General features: G+C 42.4%; 1 pseudogene; it reads left to right on the top strand.

Annotated features, from left to right (window-relative positions):
- The first annotated feature begins 1,183 nt into the window (after window positions 1-1,183).
- Window positions 1,184-17,331, top strand: LOC123728973 (actin-related protein 3-like; annotated as a pseudogene).
- Window positions 17,332-22,682: the final 5,351 nt, after the last annotated feature.

The raw sequence follows: 22,682 nt of genomic DNA, 5'->3' as shown, positions 1-22,682 counted from the left end.
CGTACCGTGTACGCCGGGGCCCCCTCAATGTCCAGGGGGGGCGGAGGGACCTCCCGTACCTCAGCTTCTTGAAGCGGACCAGCCACCACCGGCCTGAGGAGAGAAACATGAAACGAGGGGTTAATATGGTAATAACGGGGGAGCTGTAACCTATAACACACCTCGTTTATCCTCCTTAGGACTTTAAATGGCCCCACAAACCGCGGACCCAGCTTCCGGCAGGGCAGGCGGAGGGGAGGTTTCGGGTCGCGAGCCAGACCCGATCCCCAAGTGTGAATACTGGGGCCTCACTGTGGTGGTGGTCAGCGCTCCTCTTCTGCCAGGCCTAGGCCCGGTTTAGGTGCTCCTGGACGGCCTCCCAGGTCTCCCTCGAGCGCTGTACCCACTCCTCCACCACAGGAGCCTCGGTCTGGCTCTGGTGCCATGGTACCAGGACCGGCTGGTACCCCAACACGCACTGAAAAGGCGAAATGTTCGTTGAGGAGTGGCGAAGCGAGTTCTGGGCCATCTCTGCCCATGGAACATACCTCGCCCACTCCCCTGGCCGGTCCTGGCAATACGACCACAGAAACCTACCCACATCCTGGTTCACTCTCTCCACCTGCCCCTTACTCTCGGGGTGAAAATCAGAGGTCAGACTGATCGAGACCCCATGAACGCTCCATGAACGCCTTCCACACCCGGGATGTGAACTGGGGACCCTGATCAGAAACTATGTCCACAGGCACCCCGTAGTGCCGGAAGACGTGTGTAAATAGGGCCTCCGCAGTCTGTAGGGCCGTAGGGAGACCGGGCAAAGGGATGAGACGACAGGACTTAGAAAACCAATCCACAACGACCAGGACCGTGGTGTTCCCCTGGGAAGGTAGGAGATCGGTCAGGAAGTCTACCGATAAGTGTGTCCAAGGCCGCTGTGGTACCGGGAGGGGTTGTAACTTCTCTCTAGGCAGGTGTCTAGGAGCCTTGCTCTGAGCGCACACCGAACAGGAGGAGACGTAAAACCTCACATCCTTAGCTAGCGTGGGCCACCAGTACTTCCCCCTAAGGCTTCGCACCGTCCTATCTATGCCTGGGTGACCCGAGGCAGGTAACGTATGCGCCCACCGAATCAATCTATCGCGGACACCAAGCGGGACATACCTCCATCCTGCAGGACACTGAGGCAGAGTGGGCTCCGAACGACATGCCCGCTCGATGTCTGCATCCACCTCCCACACCACCGGCGCCCCCAGATAAGAGGCCGGAAGTATGGGGTGGGATCGATGGGCCGTTCCTCCGTATCATACAGACGGGACAGTGCGTCCGCCTTAGTGTTCTGGGAACCTGGTCTATACGAGATGGTAAATCTAAATCTGGTGAAATACATGGCCCACCTTGCCTGACGAGGGTTCAGTCTCCTCGCCACCTGAATGTACTCCAGATTACGGTGGTCAGTCCAGATGAGGAAAGGGTGTTTAGCCCCCTCGAGCCAATGTCTCCACACTTTCAGCGCTTTTACGACAGCTAGCAGCTCCCGGTCCCCCACGTCATAGTTTTGCTCTGCCGGGCTGAGTTTCTTCGAAAAGAAAGCGCAGGGGCGGAGCTTCAGTGGCGTGCCCGAGCGCTGTGAGAGCATGGCTCCTACCCCAGCCTCGGACGCGTCCACCTCCACTATGAACGCCAAAGAGGGATCCGGATGAGCCAATACGGGAGCCTCGGTGAACAGCGACTTCAAGCGATCAAAAGCTCTGTCCGCCTCAGCCGACCACCGCAGACGCACTGGCCCTCCCTTCAGCAGTGAGGTAATGGGAGCAGCCACCTGCCCAAAACCCCGGATAAACCTCCGGTAGTAATTGGCAAACCCTAAAAACTGCTGCACCTCCTTTACCGTGGTGGGAGTCGGCCAATTACGCACGGCCGAAATGCGGTCACACTCCATTTTCACCCCTGATGTGGAAATGCGATACCCCAGGAAGGAGACAGACTGTTTGAAGAACATGCATTTCTCAGCCTTGACATATAGGTCATGCTCCAACAGTCGCCCAAGCACTTTGCGCACCAGAGACACATGCGCGGCACACGTTGCGGAGTATATCAGGATGTCATCGATATAAGCCACCACACCCTGCCCGTGCAGATCCCTGAGAATCTCGTCTACAAAGGATTGGAAGATGGCTGGAGCATTCTTCAACCCATACGGCATGACGAGGTACTCATAATGGCCGGATGTGGTACTAAATGCTGTCTTCCACTCATCTCCCGCCCGGATCCGCACCAAGTTATACGCGCTCCTGAGATCCAATTTTGTGAAAAAGCGTGCTCCGTGGAATGACTCCGTCGCCGTAGCGATGAGAGGTAGTGGGTAACTGTACCCCACCGTAATCGAATTTAGACCTCTATAGTCAATGCACGGACGCAACCCTCCTCCTTTCTTCTTCACAAAAAAGAAACTCGCGGAGGCGGGTGACATGGAGGGCTGAATGTACCCCTGCCTCAGAGATTCAGAGACATATGTTTCCATAGCCACCGTCTCCTCCTGTGACAGGGGATACATGTGACTCCTGGGGGGTATGCGTCTACCTGGAGGTTTATCACACAATCCCCTCATCGATGAGGTGGTAATTTGGTCGCCCTCTTCTTACAGAAGGCGATAGCCAAATCGGCATACTCGGGGGGAATGTGCACAGTCGGGACTTGGTCTGGACTCTCCACCGTCGTTGCACCGATGGAAAATCCCACACACCTGCCTGAGCACTCCTCTGACCACCCCTTTAGAGCCCTCTGTTGCCACGAAATGGTAGGATTGTGAAAGGCCAACCAGGGAATCCCCAGCACCACCGGAAACGCAGGAGAATCAATGACAAAAAAACAAATTCTCTCCTCATGATCCCCCCGCGTAACCATGTCCAGTGGAGCCGTGGACTCCCTGACCACCCCTGACCCTAATGGTCGACTATCTAGGGAGTGCACCTGAAAAGGTTTGTCCAGCGGAACCTGGGGAATCCCTAACCTATGTGCGAAACCCCAATCCATAAAATTCCCTGCTGCGCCTGAATCGACTAGCGCCTTATGCTGGGAATGGGGAGAAAACTCAGGGAAAGAAATTAAAACATACATGTGACCAACAGGGGGCTCTGGGTGAGCCTGGTGCTGACTCACCTGAGGTGTACGAACAGTGCTCTGCCGGCCGTCTCGATTCCCGAGACGAGCCCCTCCAACACCTGTCGGCAGTGTGCCCTCTCCGACCACATCCGGTACAGGAGGAGGCCCCTCCTCCGGTCGCCCTCGCTGCAGCACCTCCTAACTCCATGGGGGTTGGAGCAGAGGTGCTGGGGGATGGAACCAACAGGACCCTATCCAGACGCCTGCGGGTAGCCAGCAGGTTATCCAACCTGGTGGACATGTCCACTAGTTGGTCCAGGGTGAGGGTAGCGTCTCTGCAGGCTAGCTCCCTGCGGACGACCTCACGTAGGCTACACCATAGTGGTCAATCAGGGCCCTGTCGTTCCACCCCGAGCCGGCGGCCAAGGTCCGGAACTCCAGTGCGAAATCTTGAGCGCTCCTTGTCTCCTGCCGCAGATGGAACAGACGCTCACCCGCCGCTCGCCCTTCCGGGGGATGGTTGAACACGGCCCGGAAGCGGCGGGTGAACTCTGGGTAGTCGTCCCTCGCCGAGTCTGGTCCCTCCCAGACCGCGTTGGCCCACTCCAGACCTTTACCGGACAGGGAGGAGACAAGGGCGCTCACGCTCTCCTCTCCCGAAGGAGCCGGGTGCACGATTGCCAGGTACAGCTCCAGCTGGAGCAGAAAACCCTTGCACCCGGCAGCCGTCCCATCGTACTCCCTCGGGAGGGCGAGCCAAATACCGCTGGGCCCGGATGGTGCCGGCACAGGTGATGGTGTAGGGTGGTACACGGTGGGTGCAGGGGTAGGCAGACCACCCCTCTCCCATCTCTCCATCGTTGTCATCACCTGATCCATGGCTGTCCCGAGATGGTGGAGAATGGTGGTGTGATGTAGAACGCGCTCCTTCATAGACGTGGAGGGCGCGTCAACTCCTGCTGACTCCATGATTGTTGGTGCGGGATTCTGTAACAACCTCTTTCCAGAGGGGGGGTGTGTGAAATCAGCAGCAGGAGAGCAGAAGGGTTCCAGGGAATCAAATGTATTTTAATACAGGCGGTCCCAAAAGCACAGCACAAAACGCACAAGGTAACCACATGAAACATATCATCCAACCACAGGGATTGGAACACAGTTCACACAGAGGAGAAACCTCAACTCCGAAGATCTAGCGAACACAAACGTCCACGGTAAAACACATACCGTTCAAAAATGAAAACAAAATCCCGTGGTGCAGGCACGCACCTCTTACCGTACTAACTAGTAACAATCCCGCACACAGCCTAACCAGCAGCGGGGAAATCTATACACACCGAATCAGACACAACAAGACACAGGTGTGACAAACCAGACAGTGCTAAACGAAAAAGGAAAATGGGATCGGTGGCAGCTAGTAGGCCGGCGACCATGACCGCCGAGCACCGCCCAAACAGGGAGAGGAGCCACTTCGGTGGACGTCGTGACAACAAGACATTTTTGGACTCACCTTGTTGTGCTGTGCTCACTTGAACAGGAAGGGGGATCGGTAGTCCTTCGTGGGCAAATTGTCATCCAAGTCTGTCATTCTCTGGATTTATGGTGCTTTCCAGACAACTGGGAACTCGGACAAAACAAGGTCAAAGCATGATGACGCCAGTGATCTTCAAGTCGGAGCGCTAGAAAGAGTTCCGAGTTGGATGACCGTTCAAAACGTATTTTTCCAGTCGGAGCTTGTTTTTTCAGAGTTCCCAGTTGTCTTGAACTCACGGAAGTCTGAGATTTCCTAGTTCCGAGTTTCCAGTTGTTTTGAGCGTGACAGAAGTCATGCTGTATTGACGGCATGGCCAATGTTGAATGTTTATCCTTTTAAGCTTGGAAAAGAGACCCTTACACCCAGACTTGGACCACACACCCACTCCACTGAATAGCAGGCTAGTGATTGCTTTGCAATGCTTGCAGTTAGTCACTGATTCCTTCCAAACCAGTCATTGTTGAATTTACGATTTACAACTTGTGTAATGTTTATGTCCAATGGCCGATGAGCACCGATACATTTTATCTATAATTTCTCTTCATTATTTATCTTCATATGACAAGGATTGAAAAGGACTTGCCAGTAGATTGTCTACTTGATTCATGATGATGACTGCTAGCTTGCTAGCTAAGATTTTGAAAGTATGATGTTGACATGATTAGTCCAATCAAAGCTACGGTAGATATAATAAAATGTGATTTGACGTCATTTTATCTGTGGCCAAAGACCTTGAGCCTTCTTGAATGGGCATTTCTAATGTAACTCTATGGCAGCACCCAAGGGGCTTGGATTTTCAAGCTCTACCTGTAGATTTTGCGATGACGTAGTGTCCCATGAGTGACAGAACATTGAGCCAATCACTGCGCAACTAGAGAACATTACCAACCCCGTATTTTCCGCTGGCTTCCCCTCCACCACAGAAAGCACCTGCATTTTGGAGCTTCCTTAATCAAGAAAGCAAAAGAGACCAAGTTCGTATGCAGCTTTATGAACTCAATGATAAAATATGTATTTTTTACATTGTTTGCAAACTGATGTGACACGTATTAAAATTAATGCCAAAATGACATGCAAAACAGGCACCATTTTTTGGGGGGACGGGTCGCCACTGAAGGGGATGATTTATTTACCATCCCTTCCCTGATAGAAACAGCCCTGTACCATGGGTTTGTAAACCCAAGTGAGGTACTGCTACATCAGTCCAGACATTGTGAAGGAATTCACCAAACATGACAAGGACCCTGGGAAATGGACAAAGTGGTACAAAGGCATAAATGCCATCAGTAAATCTGAATCCAACATAGATGTTGGATATGAATGCTTTCTATGTCCAGAAATATTATTTCATCCAGATGTATTTATTAATATTCTGATTTCTGAATATTGGCTTGCATTTATTTTACACTACACTATTTATAAGTATCTAGTGAGAACTAACATGACAACAGTTATCAATCAATGCTGTTATCCAATAATTATCAAATTTTTATAAATCGCTAATTTGAAATAAGTATCTTCGAAGAAGCATCAATTGTTATCATGTTAGTTATCAGCAAAAAACAGAAATCATTGTTATGCAGAATGAAAATATTGGATTGTTCTCATTTAAACATTCACTTTTAATACCCACTAAATCTGCTCCTGTGTTTTACAGTTGCCAACCCAGATTTCATGCAGCCCATCTCAGAAATAGTCGATGAGGTTATAATGAACTGTCCAATAGATGTCAGAAGACCTCCATGTAATGTACGGTTTCAACACAGCGCATTCGACAGAGTGGTGTAATAGGGAAATGCATATCTTTCAAGTTTAACCATTCAAGTAGGAATATTTTTTTTTTTTATGTCAGACTTGCTCTACCATACATTTAGTACAATAATTTATTGAACGTCGTGTGTTGAATTTAAGTGTGGATTGTGAATAGTTTTTCATATTTTGTCCACCAGGCGTCAGTGTGTACCTTGTTGACTTACTGGCAGATGCATGTTGGCCTTGGGTGGAAGTAAGGAGGCTCCCAGACTTGAACACGCAAGCTGACTTAGTCAATGGCCATTTCAGTTCACTTTCTACTCTTCATGATAGCTTAATCTCTTGGCATTTAGCTTGGATAATACCAACACAACATAAAACTCTTCTAACACAGAATGAGTGAAAATTATCTTGCTCTCATGTATTGTACATTTTTATGATCCCATGCCACTCATTTGCATATCAAATTAAAACATAATTTAAAAGAGGAAGACCTGTGTTATAATACTACAACAGTCACTGCATCTCTGCAAGGCAACAAAACAAACAAACAAATATAAAAATCAATAAAAATAGGGATTATATCTTATGATCAAACCTGGTAAACAAACCATTATGCAAAAACGAAAAACAGAAAATAAAACATTTACAAAAAAACACTGAAACATTGAGATAAGTTAATGAACTTGTAAAAGCCCAGTGAGCTAACTGCCTGAATGAAATTCCTGATAATCTTCTGGACAATTTAATACATTTAACAATTCAATGACCATCCTAGCTAACGAGCAGCAGAGTCATAACATCTGAGGTGGACTATAAGCCCAAATTGAAAGGAGGTCATCTGCAGTAAAACGTTCTGCTGCTGGGCTTTCATCTCCTCTGACACTGGTAGTTAATGGATTCAGAAAGGCAAAAACTTGATTGGAAAGAGGGATGAAGGAAGGAGAGAAGGATGACAAATAAAGGGAGAGAGGAACTTTTTTTATTCCAACCCATCCCAATCTAAACAACAGGATACATTTCCTCGCAAAGCCTCCAAAGTTCATTGACAAAGGATTTAACCTCTCGACCTGTAAAGACGAAGGATCACTGGTTGATCCCCTATTATCGCTGGGCGTTAATATTTAATTTGGGTCAAATGAGAGAGTCCGGTTTTCCCTGAGCCTTGTCATCTCTGTCTCTCTCTCTCTGTGTTTGGTTAATGACCACGTTCTGAGACCTAACTAGCATAGCCTTTAAACATAAGACATCAGCAACTTTTTTTCTTCACTTCTGTCTCTTGATTATTGTGTGTTTAGCAGGGTTGGGATCAATTCCATTTCAATTCAGAAAGTAAACCAAATTCCAATTCCACATTTTCCTAATTGAAAAGCATTTTTGAGAATTGTAATTTCAGTATACTTCCTGAATTGACTGGAATATAAATGGATTTTGACTGCAACTCTGGTGTTCAGCCAGATTGAATAGTTCCTGGTGAATGAAGGTGTTGTCATTGTTTTGATGTGCTAGAAAACGGCCGCCCTATAATAGTGCTGTACATTGCAGAATATTGTCCTGTCCGGCGGTTCCACCATGTTCAGAGACTTTGGCCGGCGGCTGCAGAGGGACCTGAAGTGGTCGGTAGACACCCGGTCAAACTGACTGGGGAGCTCAGTGGAGAAAGGATAAAGGTGTGTGTATCTGTTTGGAAGGATAAAGGTGTGTGTGCTTTCCCGCCAATCTGTTTGTGCTTTCCCTCCAACTCCTATGGTCATTGTCATGTTTGGCTTAATAATGACTAAAGGAGTTGGCAATACAGATCTGACATTGTCCAGGCTATTGTGATGCAGGGTAGAAACTGGGCTCAGGGGATGGATGGTAATCTGTATTCTTTCATGTTGTTTTCAGCCCATGGAGGCCTGGGTGGTTACACATGCCGCGCTGCGCCGTGTGGTTTGGAGGATCCATGCTGGCCTCTACAGTAAGACTACACACACAGTGCACATGCGCACACACACACACACACACACACACACACACACACACACACACACACACACACACACACACACACACACACACACACACACACACACACACACACACACGCACATGCGCACACACACACACACATGCATGCACACAGATAGACATTACATTTTTTACATGGTCATAATCATTCATTTGATTTGGGGGTGGGTTAATTGGAAAGTTAACAGGTTCTGTTTTTATTATCATATTTATTATTACAATTGTCTACTGTAGTAATGTCTGTATTGAACCACTGTCTAATGTAGTAATGTCTGTATAGAACCCCTGTCTACTGTAGTAACATTGCTCGTCCATGCATAACATTGATCTAAAATTGACCCTAGAAATAGTACTGTTGGGAGATCTGGAGAGACCGGGTCTGTCAATTACTAATACTCTAAGTAAAATCATTTATCTTCAACTTGCAATCTGTGGATTCTATTCGATTAGATAGATTGAAATTGTATGTTAAACATCACAGCATAGTTGAAAGATATATGGTGCGTAGAAATCTGAAGAGGGTGGCCAGCAGAGATAGGTGGGATGGGCTGACGCTTGTGGAACTGGAGACAAGTGGGAGTGGAGTTACTGGTCGGGGGATAGAATGACGGTCAAAGATAAAAGTATAGAAAATAAAGTAAAAATAAAACATAACAAAAAGTACCTTTGAATGACACTGAGGGACAGTGTTTTTACAGCTAATGCCGGTTTGCCTGAGGCTGATGCTGTGCAGGTGTTTGTACACATGCATATACACACAAAGTCATTAATATAAAATACACGGACACACACACACGTAAATAGTGCCATACATGCACTCAAACATATTCAGTTGGCCTTGCTGTTATGATTTTTGTTGTACTTGATGTCTTTTGTTTTTTGCATTGTTGTTTTCTGTTTCCTTTTGCATTTCTCTTTTTTTCTCTTTTGTTCATTTTCTTGGTCTCCCCCCACCGAGACCAAGACTACCAAGACTACTACCGAATGGAATAATTGTTTTATTTTATTTGTGTCTTATTTTCTTGGTGGGGGTGACTGTGGGAGGGGGGTTTCGTAGCTTGGGCCGGTGGCTGATGGATCGCTGGTTCGGGTCCCTGTTCGGGTCCCTGTTCGGGTCCCCGTTTGCTCGTCTATATGTTTTCATATTCTTAATTCCATTCCTTTACTGGATTTGTGTGTATTAGGTATCTGTTGTGTAATTGTTAGATATTACTTGTTAGATATTGCTGCACTATTGGAGCTAGAAGCATTTCGCTACACCCACCACGTGTTAAACACGTATATGTGTACAATAAAATTGGATTTGATTTGATTTTATAGAATCTCTGTCTACTGTAGTAATGTCTGTATAGAACCACTGTCTACTGTAGTAATGTCGGTATAGAACCACTGTCTACTGTAGAAATGTCTGTATAGAACCACTGTCTACTGTAGAAATGTCCTCATAGAACCACTGTCTACTGTAGAAATGTCTGTATAGAACCACTGTCTACTGTAGAAATGTCTGTATAGAACCACTGTCTACTGTAGAAATGTCCTCATAGAACCACTGTCTACTGTAGAAATGTCTGCATAGAACCACTGTCTACTGTAGAAATGTCTGTATAGAACCACTGTCTACTGTAGAAATGTCCTCATAGAACCACTGTCTACTGTAGAAATGTCTGTATAGAACCACTGTCTACTGTAGTAATGTCTGCATAGAACCACTGTCTACTGTAGAAATGTCTGCATAGAACCACTGTCTACTGTAGTAATGTCTGTATAGAACCACTGTCTGCTGTAGAAATGTCTGCATAGAACCACTGTCTACTGTAGAAATGTCTGTATAGAACCACTGTCTACTGTAAAAATGTCCTCATAGAACCACTGTCTACTGTAGAAATGTCTGTATAGAACCACTGTCTACTGTAGTAATGTCTGCATAGAACCACTGTCTACTGTAGAAATGTCTATATAGAACCACTGTCTACTGTAGAAATGTCTGTATAGAACCACTGTCTACTGTAGTAATGTCTGCATAGAACCACTGTCTACTGTAGAAATGTCTGAATAGAACCACTGTCTACTGTAAAAATGTCCTCATAGAACCACTGTCTACTGTAGTAATGTCTGTATAGAACCACTGTCTACTGTAAAAATGTACTCATAGAACCACTGTCTACTGGAGAAATGTCTGTATAGAACCACTGTTTACTGTAAAAATGTCCTCATAGAACCACTGTCTACTGTAGAAATGTCTGTATAGAACCACTGTCTACTGTAGTAATGTCTGCATAGAACCACTGTCTACTGTAGAAATGTCTATATAGAACCACTGTCTACTGTAGAAATGTCTGTATAGAACCACTGTCTACTGTAGTAATGTCTGCATAGAACCACTGTCTACTGTAGAAATGTCTGAATAGAACCACTGTCTACTGTAAAAATGTCCTCATAGAACCACTGTCTACTGTAGTAATGTCTGTATAGAACCACTGTCTACTGTAAAAATGTACTCATAGAACCACTGTCTACTGGAGAAATGTCTGTATAGAACCACTGTTTACTGTAAAAATGTCCTCATAGAACCACTGTCTACTGTAGAAATGTCTGTATAGAACCACTGTCTACTGTAGTAATGTTTGCATAGAACCACTGTCTACTGTAGAAATGTCTGTATAGAACCACTGTCTACTGTAGTAATGTCTGTATAGAACCACTGTCTACTGTAGTAATGTCTGCATAGAACCACTGTCTACTGTAGAAATGTCTGCATAGAACCACTGTCTACTGTAGTAATGTCTGTATAGAACCACTGTCTACTGTAGAAATGTCTGCATAGAACCACTGTCTACTGTAGAAATGTCTGTATAGAACCACTGTCTACTGTAAAAATGTCCTCATAGATCCACTGTCTACTGTAGAAATGTCTGTATAGAACCACTGTCTACTGTAGTAATGTCTGCATAGAACCACTGTCTACTGTAGAAATGTCTATATAGAACCACTGTCTACTGTAGAAATGTCTGTATAGAACCACTGTCTACTATAGTAATGTCTGCATAGAACCACTGTCTACTGTAGAAATGTCTGTATAGAACCACTGTCTACTGTAAAAATGTCCTCATAGAACCACTGTCTACTGTAGTAATGTCTGTATAGAACCACTGTCTACTGTAAAAATGTCCTCATAGAACCACTGTCTACTGTAGAAATGTCTGTATAGAACCACTGTCTACTGTAGTAATGTCTGCATAGAACCACTGTCTACTGTAGAAATGTCTATATAGAACCACTGTCTACTGTAGAAATGTCTGTATAGAACCACTGTCTACTGTAGTAATGTCAGCATAGAACCACTGTCTACTGTAGAAATGTCTGTATAGAACCACTGTCTACTGTAAAAATGTCCTCATAGAACCACTGTCTACTGTAGAAATGTCTGTATAGAACCACTGTCTACTGTAGTTATGTCTGCATAGAACCACTGTCTACTGTAGTAATGTCTGTATAGAACCACTGTCTACTGTAAAAATGTCCTCATAGAACCTCTGTCTACTGTAGTAATGTCTGTATAGAACCACTGTCTACTGTAAAATGTCTTCATAGAATCACTGTCTACTGTAGTAATGTCTGCATAGAACCACTGTCTACTGTAGAAATGTCTGTATAGAACCACTGTCTACTGTAAAAATGTCTTCATAAAACCACTGTCTACTGTAGAAATGTCTGCATAGAACCACTGTCTACTGTAAAAATGTCCGAATAGAACCACTGTCTACTGTATAAATGTCTGCATAGAACCACTGTCTACTGTAGAAATGTCTGTATAGAACCACTGTCTACTGTAGAAATGTTTGTATAGAACCACTGTCTACTGTAGAAATGTCTGTATAGAACCACTGTCAACTGTAGGAATGTCTGTATAGAACCACTGTCTACTGTAAAAATGTCTGTATAGAACCACTGTCTACTGTAGAAATGTCTGTATAGAACCACTGTCTACTGTAAAAATGTCCTCATAGAACCACTGTCTACTGTAAAAATGTCCTCATAGAACCACTGTCTACTGTAGTAATGTCTGTATAGAACCACTGTCTACTGTAAAAATGTCCTCATAGAACCACTGTCTACTGTAGAAATGTCTGTATAGAACCACTGTCTACTGTAGTAATGTCTGCATAGAACCACTGTCTACTGTAGAAATGTCTATATAGAACCACTGTCTACTGTAGAAATGTCTGTATAGAACCACTGTCTACTGTAGTAATGTCTGCATAGAACCACTGTCTACTGTAGAAATGTCTGTATAAAACCACTGTCTACTGTAAAAATGTCCTCATAGAACCACTGTCTACTGTAGTAATGTCTGTATAGAACCACTGTCTACTGTAAAAATGTCCTCATAGAACCACTGTCTACTGTAGAAATGTCCTCATAGAACCACTGTCTACTGTAGAAATGTCTGTATAGAACCACTGTCTACTGTAGTTATGTCTGCATAGAACCACTGTCTACTGTAGAAATGTCTATATAGAACCACTGTCTACTGTAGAAATGTCTGTATAGAACCACTGTCTACTGTAGTAATGTCTGCATAGAACCACTGTCTACTGTAGAAATGTCTGTATAAAACCACTGTCTACTGTAAAAATGTCCTCATAGAACCACTGTCTACTGTAGTAATGTCTGTATAGAACCACTGTCTACTGTAGTTATGTCTGCATAGAACCACTGTCTACTGTAGTAATGTCTGTATAGAACCACTGTCTACTGTAAAAATGTCCTCATAGAACCACTGTCTACTGTAGAAATGTCTGTATAGAACCACTGTCTACTGTAGTTATGTCTGCATAGAACCACTGTCTACTGTAGTAATGTCTGTATAGAACCACTGTCTACTGTAAAAATGTCCTCATAGAACCTCTGTCTACTGTAGTAATGTCTGTATAGAACCACTGTCTACTGTAAAATGTCTTCATAGAATCACTGTCTACTGTAGTAATGTCTGCATAGAACCACTGTCTACTGTAGAAATGTCTGTATAGAACCACTGTCTACTGTAAAAATGTCTTCATAAAACCACTGTCTACTGTAGAAATGTCTGCATAGAACCACTGTCTACTGTAAAAATGTCCGAATAGAACCACTGTCTACTGTATAAATGTCTGCATAGAACCACTGTCTACTGTAGAAATGTCTGTATAGAACCACTGTCTACTGTAGAAATGTTTGTATAGAACCACTGTCTACTGTAGAAATGTCTGTATAGAACCACTGTCAACTGTAGGAATGTCTGTATAGAACCACTGTCTACTGTAAAAATGTCTGTATAGAACCACTGTCTACTGTAGAAATGTCTGTATAGAACCACTGTCTACTGTAAAAATGTCCTCATAGAACCACTGTCTACTGTAAAAATGTCCTCATAGAACCACTGTCTACTGTAGTAATGTCTGTATAGAACCACTGTCTACTGTAAAAATGTCCTCATAGAACCACTGTCTACTGTAGAAATGTCTGTATAGAACCACTGTCTACTGTAGTAATGTCTGCATAGAACCACTGTCTACTGTAGAAATGTCTATATAGAACCACTGTCTACTGTAGAAATGTCTGTATAGAACCACTGTCTACTGTAGTAATGTCTGCATAGAACCACTGTCTACTGTAGAAATGTCTGTATAAAACCACTGTCTACTGTAAAAATGTCCTCATAGAACCACTGTCTACTGTAGTAATGTCTGTATAGAACCACTGTCTACTGTAAAAATGTCCTCATAGAACCACTGTCTACTGTAGAAATGTCCTCATAGAACCACTGTCTACTGTAGAAATGTCTGTATAGAACCACTGTCTACTGTAGTTATGTCTGCATAGAACCACTGTCTACTGTAGAAATGTCTATATAGAACCACTGTCTACTGTAGAAATGTCTGTATAGAACCACTGTCTACTGTAGTAATGTCTGCATAGAACCACTGTCTACTGTAGAAATGTCTGTATAAAACCACTGTCTACTGTAAAAATGTCCTCATAGAACCACTGTCTACTGTAGTAATGTCTGTATAGAACCACTGTCTACTGTAGTTATGTCTGCATAGAACCACTGTCTACTGTAGTAATGTCTGTATAGAACCACTGTCTACTGTAAAATGTCTTCATAGAATCACTGTCTACTGTAGTAATGTCTGCATAGAACCACTGTCTACTGTAGAACTGTCTGTATAGAACCACTGTCTACTGTATAAATGTCTGCATAGAACCACTGTCTACTGTAAAAATGTCTTCATAAAACCACTGTCTACTGTAGAAATGTCTGCATAGAACCACTGTCTACTGTAAAAATGTCCGAATAGAACCACTGTCTACTGTATAAATGTCTGCATAGAACCACTGTCTACTGTAGAAATGTCTGTATAGAACCACTATCTACTGTAAAGATGTTTGTATAGAACCACTGTCTACTGTAGAAATGTCTGTATAGAACCACTGTCAACTGTAGAAATGTCTGTATAGAACCACTGTCTACTGTAAAAATGTCTGTATAGAACCACTGTCTACTGTAGAAATGTCTGTATAGAACCACTGTCTACTGTAAAAATGTCCTCATAGAACCACTGTCTACTGTAATAATGTCTGTATAGAACCACTGTCTACTGTAAAAATGTCTTCATAGAACCACTGTCTACTGTAGAAATGTTTGCATAGAACCACTGTCTACTGTAGAAATGTCTGTATAGAACCACTGTCTACTGTAAAAGTGTCTGTATAGAACCACTGTCTACTGTAGAAATGTCTGTATAGAACCACTGTCTACTGTAATAATGTCTGCATAGAACCACTGTCTACTGTAAAAATGTCTTCATAGAACCACTGTCTACTGTAGAAATGTCTACATAGAACCACTGTCTACTGTAAAAATTTCAGAATAGAACCACTGTCTACTGTAGAAATGTCTGTATAGAACCACTGTCTACTGTAGAAATGTCTGTATAGAACCACTGTCTACTGTAAAAATGTCTGTATAGAACCACTGTCCACTGTAAAAATGTCTGTATAGAACCACTGTCTACTGTAGAAATGTCTGTATAGAACCACTGTCTACTGTAGAAATGTCTGCATAGAACCACTGTCTACTGTAAAAATGTCTGTATAGAACCACTGTCTACTGTAAAAATGTCTGTATAGAACCATTGTCTACTGTAGAAATGTCTGTATAGAACCACTGTCTACTGTAAAAATGTCTTCATAGAACCACTGTCTACTGTAGAAATGTCTGCATAGAACCACTGTCTGCTGTAGAAATGTCTGTATAGAACCACTGTCTACTGTAAAAGTGTCTGTATAGAACCACTGTCTACTGTAGAAATGTCTGTATAGAACCACTGTCTACTGTAGTAATGTCTGCATAGAACCACTGTCTACTGTAAAAATGTCTTCATAGAACCACTGTCTACTGTAGAAATGTCTGCATAGAACCACTGTCTACTGTAAAAATGTCCGAATAGAACCACTGTCTACTGTAGAAATGTCTGTATAGAACCACTGTCTACTGTAGAAATGTCTGTATAGAACCACTGTCTACTGTAAAAATGTCTGTATAGAACCACTGTCCACTGTAAAAATGTCTGTATAGAACCACTGTCTACTGTAGAAATGTCTGTATAGAACCACTGTCTACTGTAGAAATGTCTGCATAGAACCACTGTCTACTGTAAAAATGTCTGTATAGAACCACTGTCTACTGTAAAAATGTCTGCATAGAACCATTGTCTACTGTAGAAATGTCTGTATAGAACCACTGTCTACTGTAAAAATGTTTGTATAGAACCACTGTCTACTGTAGAAATGTCTGTATAGAACCACTGTCTACTGTAAAAATGTCTGTATAGAACCACTGTCTACTGTAGAAATGTCTGTTTAGAACCACTGTCTACTGTAGAAATGTCTGTATAGAACCACTGTCTACTGTAGAAATGTCTGTATAGAACCACTGTCTACTAAGCCTAATGATGCTGTGTCTCTTCTTATCCAACTGATCTGCTTTGAAGTGCTGAGATAAATTCTCTTGTTGTATTCCATTTTTCCATCACAGCCTGAGATTGTCCCGGATTGTCACTCAAAAAAGGACTACGATGAGTATCTGCTGCCATAACCCATTCTTTGGTACCATGTCTAATGTTGTACCATGTCTAACCTACCTACAGAACTTGTTGTTCACCCTGGCCTGGTTTCAGTCCATGCATCATGATTGTTACCCTTACTTTACCACCGTAGCACTCTAACCTACCACACGAGAACCCCTTCGACGTTGACGCACAATGAAATGTGTCAACTACAGTATATTGTACAATCAAGGCGTATTTCCACTTAGGACGTACCCCAGTGTTTTACCCAAAAGGCTCAGACTTTTGTGTTTTGAGTTCCACCTCCACAGCCTGGCCCCACTGGGCCTGCTCATACTTGGAGCCAAGGCCCTGGCCACTGGTACTTTTCAGGGGGCATTTATATAACAATGGCTAAATGTGAACATGGGTTAACACCATACCACGGTTAACACCTTCGCACAAAGAACTGTCTTGATGATGCAAAGGTTTTTAATTCTTCTCTTCACAAAGTCCTTAGTGTCAGCCCTAGCGATTTGGAAACAGAGTTCGCCAAAAATAACACTAGAGCCGACATTAACCGAATCACTGGTGACACACTGCTGCTGTATTGGAAAAACCCCATTAGTATATAGGAAGCTACTTAGAAGTAATGTAAAGGACAAAAGTCATTGAATTAGACACAGACCTCCTATAGCACAAAAACAGTGACTGTTCAATATTCTCATTGCAGTATCATTGCAGACTATTTAATAGAATTAAAGAAAGAAAAAATCTAAACTGGAACACTTTGGTTGAAGCCATAAACTGAAGACTGTTTTCTTGTATCAACTTTGTTTGTTTTACACTCTTAAGATTACCTTTAGATCCCAGGCTGCATGAATCATGTGGGAAGGCAACCAATGCTACTTCTGGAGCAGCCCAAGTTCTGTTTGTCCAATATCCATAGAATGTCATGCTTTGAAATTGTATATAGAATATATAAATACTTCAAAATGAGTTTATATTTGTATTAAATATAGTTGATCAGAACATGTGGGTAATAAACAGATGTAGACCATGTGCTGTACTTCATTGACTTGAAATAGTGTATATTCATATCAAAATCAAATCAAACTGTATTTGTCACACGGGCCTCACGGGCCTTCAGCAGTTGTAGTAGACCTTACCTAAATGTAAAGAAGAGATTTTGTTTTATTAGGTCTAAAATTATTGATCCAATTATTTTTGTCAGCCACATAGGATAGATTAACCTTAAATGATCTAAAGGATATAATAATATTTAAGTATTTATTAATGTATTATTGTGTATTAGACTTTGGATGTTATTTCCTTAAGGACATGTGCTCGCTAAAAATACAACTGAAAACTGCTGTATGAGGCTAATGTGAATAAAGGTACTTGGCACCTTCATGGCTTTTTGTTTCTGGTTGATAGCTAATGCGATGCTTTGCAAGACAGACATGCAGTAAATTACTGTCTTTAGTACAGGGAAACAATTATTAGTGACCTAATTGATTTGTTTATTATGGCCATTTCAAGAAAGTATATTCTGTACGCTTTGTAGTCATACAAATTCAGACAAATTGCTAAATTATTAGAGCGCAATTTCCATCCTGGGGTTTTTCAGTCACTGTGTCCAATGTCTGTGGCCAATGGATTGTATGGTGTAAAAATACTACTGATATTCTTGTTTCATGTGATATTAATAGCATTAGTATTCTTTCTGATATTAGCCCATGTCATGGTACCCTATTTTTCCTGATCAGAGTTCTATCCGGTAATGCTCAACATTAGAAACATTAAGAGGCCAACAGTTTCTCCAGGGCCTCAACACACCATGAAGATGTCCTCTTGTTCTTAATGAACTCTCGGATTGCTTTACCCTGGAACTAGGAGCTGTCTGGGTGAATTTGGCACACCCCTCCCGGGACACACAGTAGCTTTGATCCAGAGACAATCTGTGGGCGTCACCTGTCAATTGTTCTCTCAGCAGTTTACCTGAGGAATAACCTCGGCGACCCATTGACCTTCTTCTTGCCCCATATTATGTGTATTATGGTATGCCTAGGATCAAACAAAGGCAACATTTTATGTCGCGTACCACTTGGAAACCTGTTGTAGAAAGATGAGCTCTTGGAAAGTAGCAGAATCAAGGCACTATTACTTTGAGGCAGGGTCCTCAACCCAGATTCCAGATTCACTACAGCTCACTGTTGAATTAGGTACAAGGTTTGGGGAATACCCTTTTAAAACATCATCCAACATCTTTACGGAGAACGCTTCTATTAAGAATGCTTTAAAGAACCATACAGGGTTATTTTGTCTTGTCAGCTATATTATATTGATATAATTCCATAGGTTTATAATTGTGTTAATTGACAAACGTTGAATCAGGTTTGCTAGCGCCCTAAGGAGAGAATTGAGAACCAGTTGACACAGGGACATATGTCAGTCTTTCAGAAGACACTGTCACTAGCAATAGTCATATTTGAAATGTAATGGCATAACAGAACAGATTAGATAAACTGGAATGTATGATACTTTCACTCACGGGTACACAAAAAATGACTTTGCGCAAACCATGGCCCCCAAATATTTGAATGAGCCGCCGCCCCTACATTTGAATTATCATTAAAAGAGGAAAGATCCCTTTTCTGAACTGCAAAGACCCATTCAAGGGCTCTAAGGTTTCTTTGAGTCATTGTGGTACCACATAGGACCATCACCCTTCCCAAAGAACCCTTGAGGAAGTGTGAAGAGAAGATGCATGCATGCTGCCGCAACTCATAAAGCATGTCTTTAAAATTGCCCTGTTGTACACTAATACGCAGTTGTGGTTCCTGAGTTAAACAATTGACATAATGCATTGCACTAATCTCCCACAAGACTATCCCAGATAAAACACTATATCTTTCAAAGTGATCATCTAGTATTTGAGCAGGCTTTTGACAAAGGAGTTCCACCATCAGTGTGGTATGTACCCTGAAAAAGAGGAATCGCTATCCATGATGACATCTTTCCTTGGCAGTTCATTGTATAGAAAAAGTCTATCTGAAATGACACGGTGGATGGAAGTTGCAGAGGGAAGCCAGGTGCTGATGCCAGACAAGAGGGATGTAGCCCTGGCCAGTGAGCAATGTGTCAAACTGAACTGTCATTTGTCTATGCTGTGAAACCAGTAGACAGAAAAATGTGGGGCTTTGTCAAATAACATGGTGAGTTCCAATGAGTTACTCAACATTGGATATGGCTATTACAGTATAACTGTTAAAAGTGCCCGTAAGCTCTTGATACCTGACTAAATAACAGTAAAACAATAAAACAGTAAAATTTGAATTACTTCAGAAGCCTTTTTAACCTCTAATACACTACTAAGTTTCAAATTTTCTGCATTGCAGGAAAGTTCTCCTGCAACAGGGCGATCAAATTAAGATCCTACATCTGTAGCAGTCTAATGTTACTGACCAGGCTGTACAGAGACATACCATTATTCTATGCCTTACAATAAGACACCATAACAAGCTTCCAATAGGTAATAAAGTAATATTCCTGTGATCTTTAAGTAGTGTCCCCAAAGTTTTTCCATTATTTTGTTTCCCCTTCCCTCACTGCTTAACTTTGTCCTCCTCTATCAGGCCTGGCTATTATTTCTCTCCTCCTATTAGAGGTGTGGAATCTGGATGCTCCAGTCCAGTCCAGCGGGACTCATTACAGAAGGGAAAGTCTGGGTGGATGTCACCCTAGGATTGGAGTTCATATCTAATTAGAATTAGTACATAATCAGACTCTACCAACATACTGTTACCCTGAACACAGGGGGGAAATGGAAATGGAGGCCAATGAATTCCCATACAGTCAAACACTGGCCTGAACAGTATCTGGAAACATTTCCTTGTTTGAATTATTTATTACATTTTATCCATATTTTCTTTATTTGTTGGGACATTTTTAAAGGCAAAATAACTAGTAATTCTCAACAAAAATAGTCTGCCTGCCGTCTGTCTGTCTGTCTGTCTGTCTGTCTGTCTGTCTGTCTGTCTGTCTGTCTGTCTGTCTGTCTGTCTGTCTGTCTGTCTGTCTGTCTGTCTGTCTGTCTGTCTGTCTGTCTGTCTGTCTGTCTGTGTGCGCGTGTGCGTGTTTGCACACTCTTGCTTGTGTTGGTGCATGCATGCATGTGTGTGCTTCCATGTACTGTCTGTGTGTGTGTGTGTGTTCAGTGTGTGTAGCGATTAGTCTGTCATATCTTCTCTCCTCCCACACCAATAAATCTGGTTATTATATTGTGCACAAATTACCTCACATCAGCAGAAATGCTGTTGGTAGCAGAGCAATTTCATGACCTGCACGGTCCACAGGGAATCATTAAATCAGTGGGACAAATATTTAAATCAAATGTTTGTTGAGAAGAGAAGGGAAGGACTCTCTGCGAAATGGCCAAACTCAGCAGAATGTTCATTGTTTTAATACAGATATATTGTGGGACAGCTGTCCCCAAAAGCTCATGGATATCTTTACATTAATGTATATATGGGTATATACTGTACGTGCAAGGCGCAGGCTGTCGCAAGATTATTATTTGCATAATATGTCATGATGCATGACAGAGTGGGACATTCAGATAAGACGTGATGTGTCACAACAGTAATATAACGTGTTAGGTAATGATTTCAATTTAAGTATAGGAAGATTCATATGTAAAATGAACCAAGACATAATATGAACCGAAACAGACAACGTGTTTGTGTAGCCTATTCCCCACAACACTGATTAGCAGACAAACTCACTTTATCTGCATTTCAAATACAATGGGGGAAACCATGGTCGTGTGTTGCTCATCAGACGTTTTTGCTAAGATTCAGAACGGGTCTGTGTAACAAATGTATTCCTTATTAGCAGGTTCTTGTTAAGTACATGTAAGGAAAAATTGTTTTGATCAAAGAAGTTTCAATCAGTACTGTGAATGCAAAATGGACGAAAGCTAGCTGTCCTCCAGCGACACCATGGTGCTACCCTACAGAGTGCTGTTGAGGCTACTGTAGACCTTCATTACAAAACAGTGTGTTTTAATCAATTATTTAGTTACATGTGAATATATTTAGTATAGTTTTATCTAAAAAGGATCAATATATACATATATTTTTATATTCAGTGAGGAGGATGGTCCTCCCCTTCCTCCTCTGAGGAGCCTCCATTGCTGTAATTGAAGTGATCGATTTAGGCTTTCAGTCAGTGGGACAAATATTTAGGCTCTCAGCCACAAGCTCCCCTCACGTAATCACATAAAGAGCCAATCCGCGGTTGAAACAATAACAAGCAGACACGCCGCCTCTGTTTTGGTAAAGAGCTGAGGGATGGGGCAGGAGAAATGTAACAATTCTCAAATTCATAGACCGAGCTATGGATGCAAGGACTGACCATCCATGATATCAACAATTATAATTTGAACCATGTTTTGAGGCTACATGTGTTTGTTTACATTTACATTGTTTACAAATATTGGGGTAAAACAATCTTAGAGTATATGTTTGCAACAAGGCACTGAAGTAATACTGATAAAATGATGCAAAGCAATTCACTTTTTGTTATGTTTGGGGCAAATCCAACACAACACATTAGGGTGGAAGGTGGTTAGAGCGTTGGGACGTAATCAGAAGGTTGCATGTTCAAATCCCTGAGCCAGCAATGTAGAAAAATCGCCCATGCGTAAGGCAATTAACACCCACAACTGCTCCCTGGATGCTGATGATGTGGACATTGATTAAGTTGTTCGGTTAAATGCAGAAGACACATTTCGGGTGAATGCATTCAGTTGTGCAACTGACTAGTTATTCCCATTAATGAGTACCACTTTTCATATTTTCAAGCATAGTGGTGGCTGCATCAGGTTATGGGTATGCTTGTAATTGTTATGGACTGAGGTGTTTTTCGGGATAAAAAATAAATTGAATGGCAAAATCCTAGAGGAAAACCTGGTTCAGTTTGCTTTCCACCAGACACTGGGAGATTAAATTATCTTTCAGCAGGACAATAACCTAAAACACAAGGCCAAGAAGACAGGGAATGTCCCTGAGTGGCTGAGTTATAGTTTTAACTTACTTTTTTTCTTCATCTATGGCAATAGCTGAAAATGGTTGTCTAACAATGATCAACAACCAAATGAACAGAGATCGAACATTTTTGAAAATAATAATAATTACCCAGAAAGACTCACAGCT

The sequence above is a fragment of the Salmo salar genome, chromosome 19, assembly GCF_965601325.2.
Source record: "Salmo salar chromosome 19, fSalSal1, whole genome shotgun sequence".
NCBI lineage: Eukaryota > Metazoa > Chordata > Actinopteri > Salmoniformes > Salmonidae > Salmo > Salmo salar.
The sequence above is the reverse complement of the archived record's forward strand: the minus strand, read 5'-3'. Positions and strand labels throughout refer to the sequence as shown.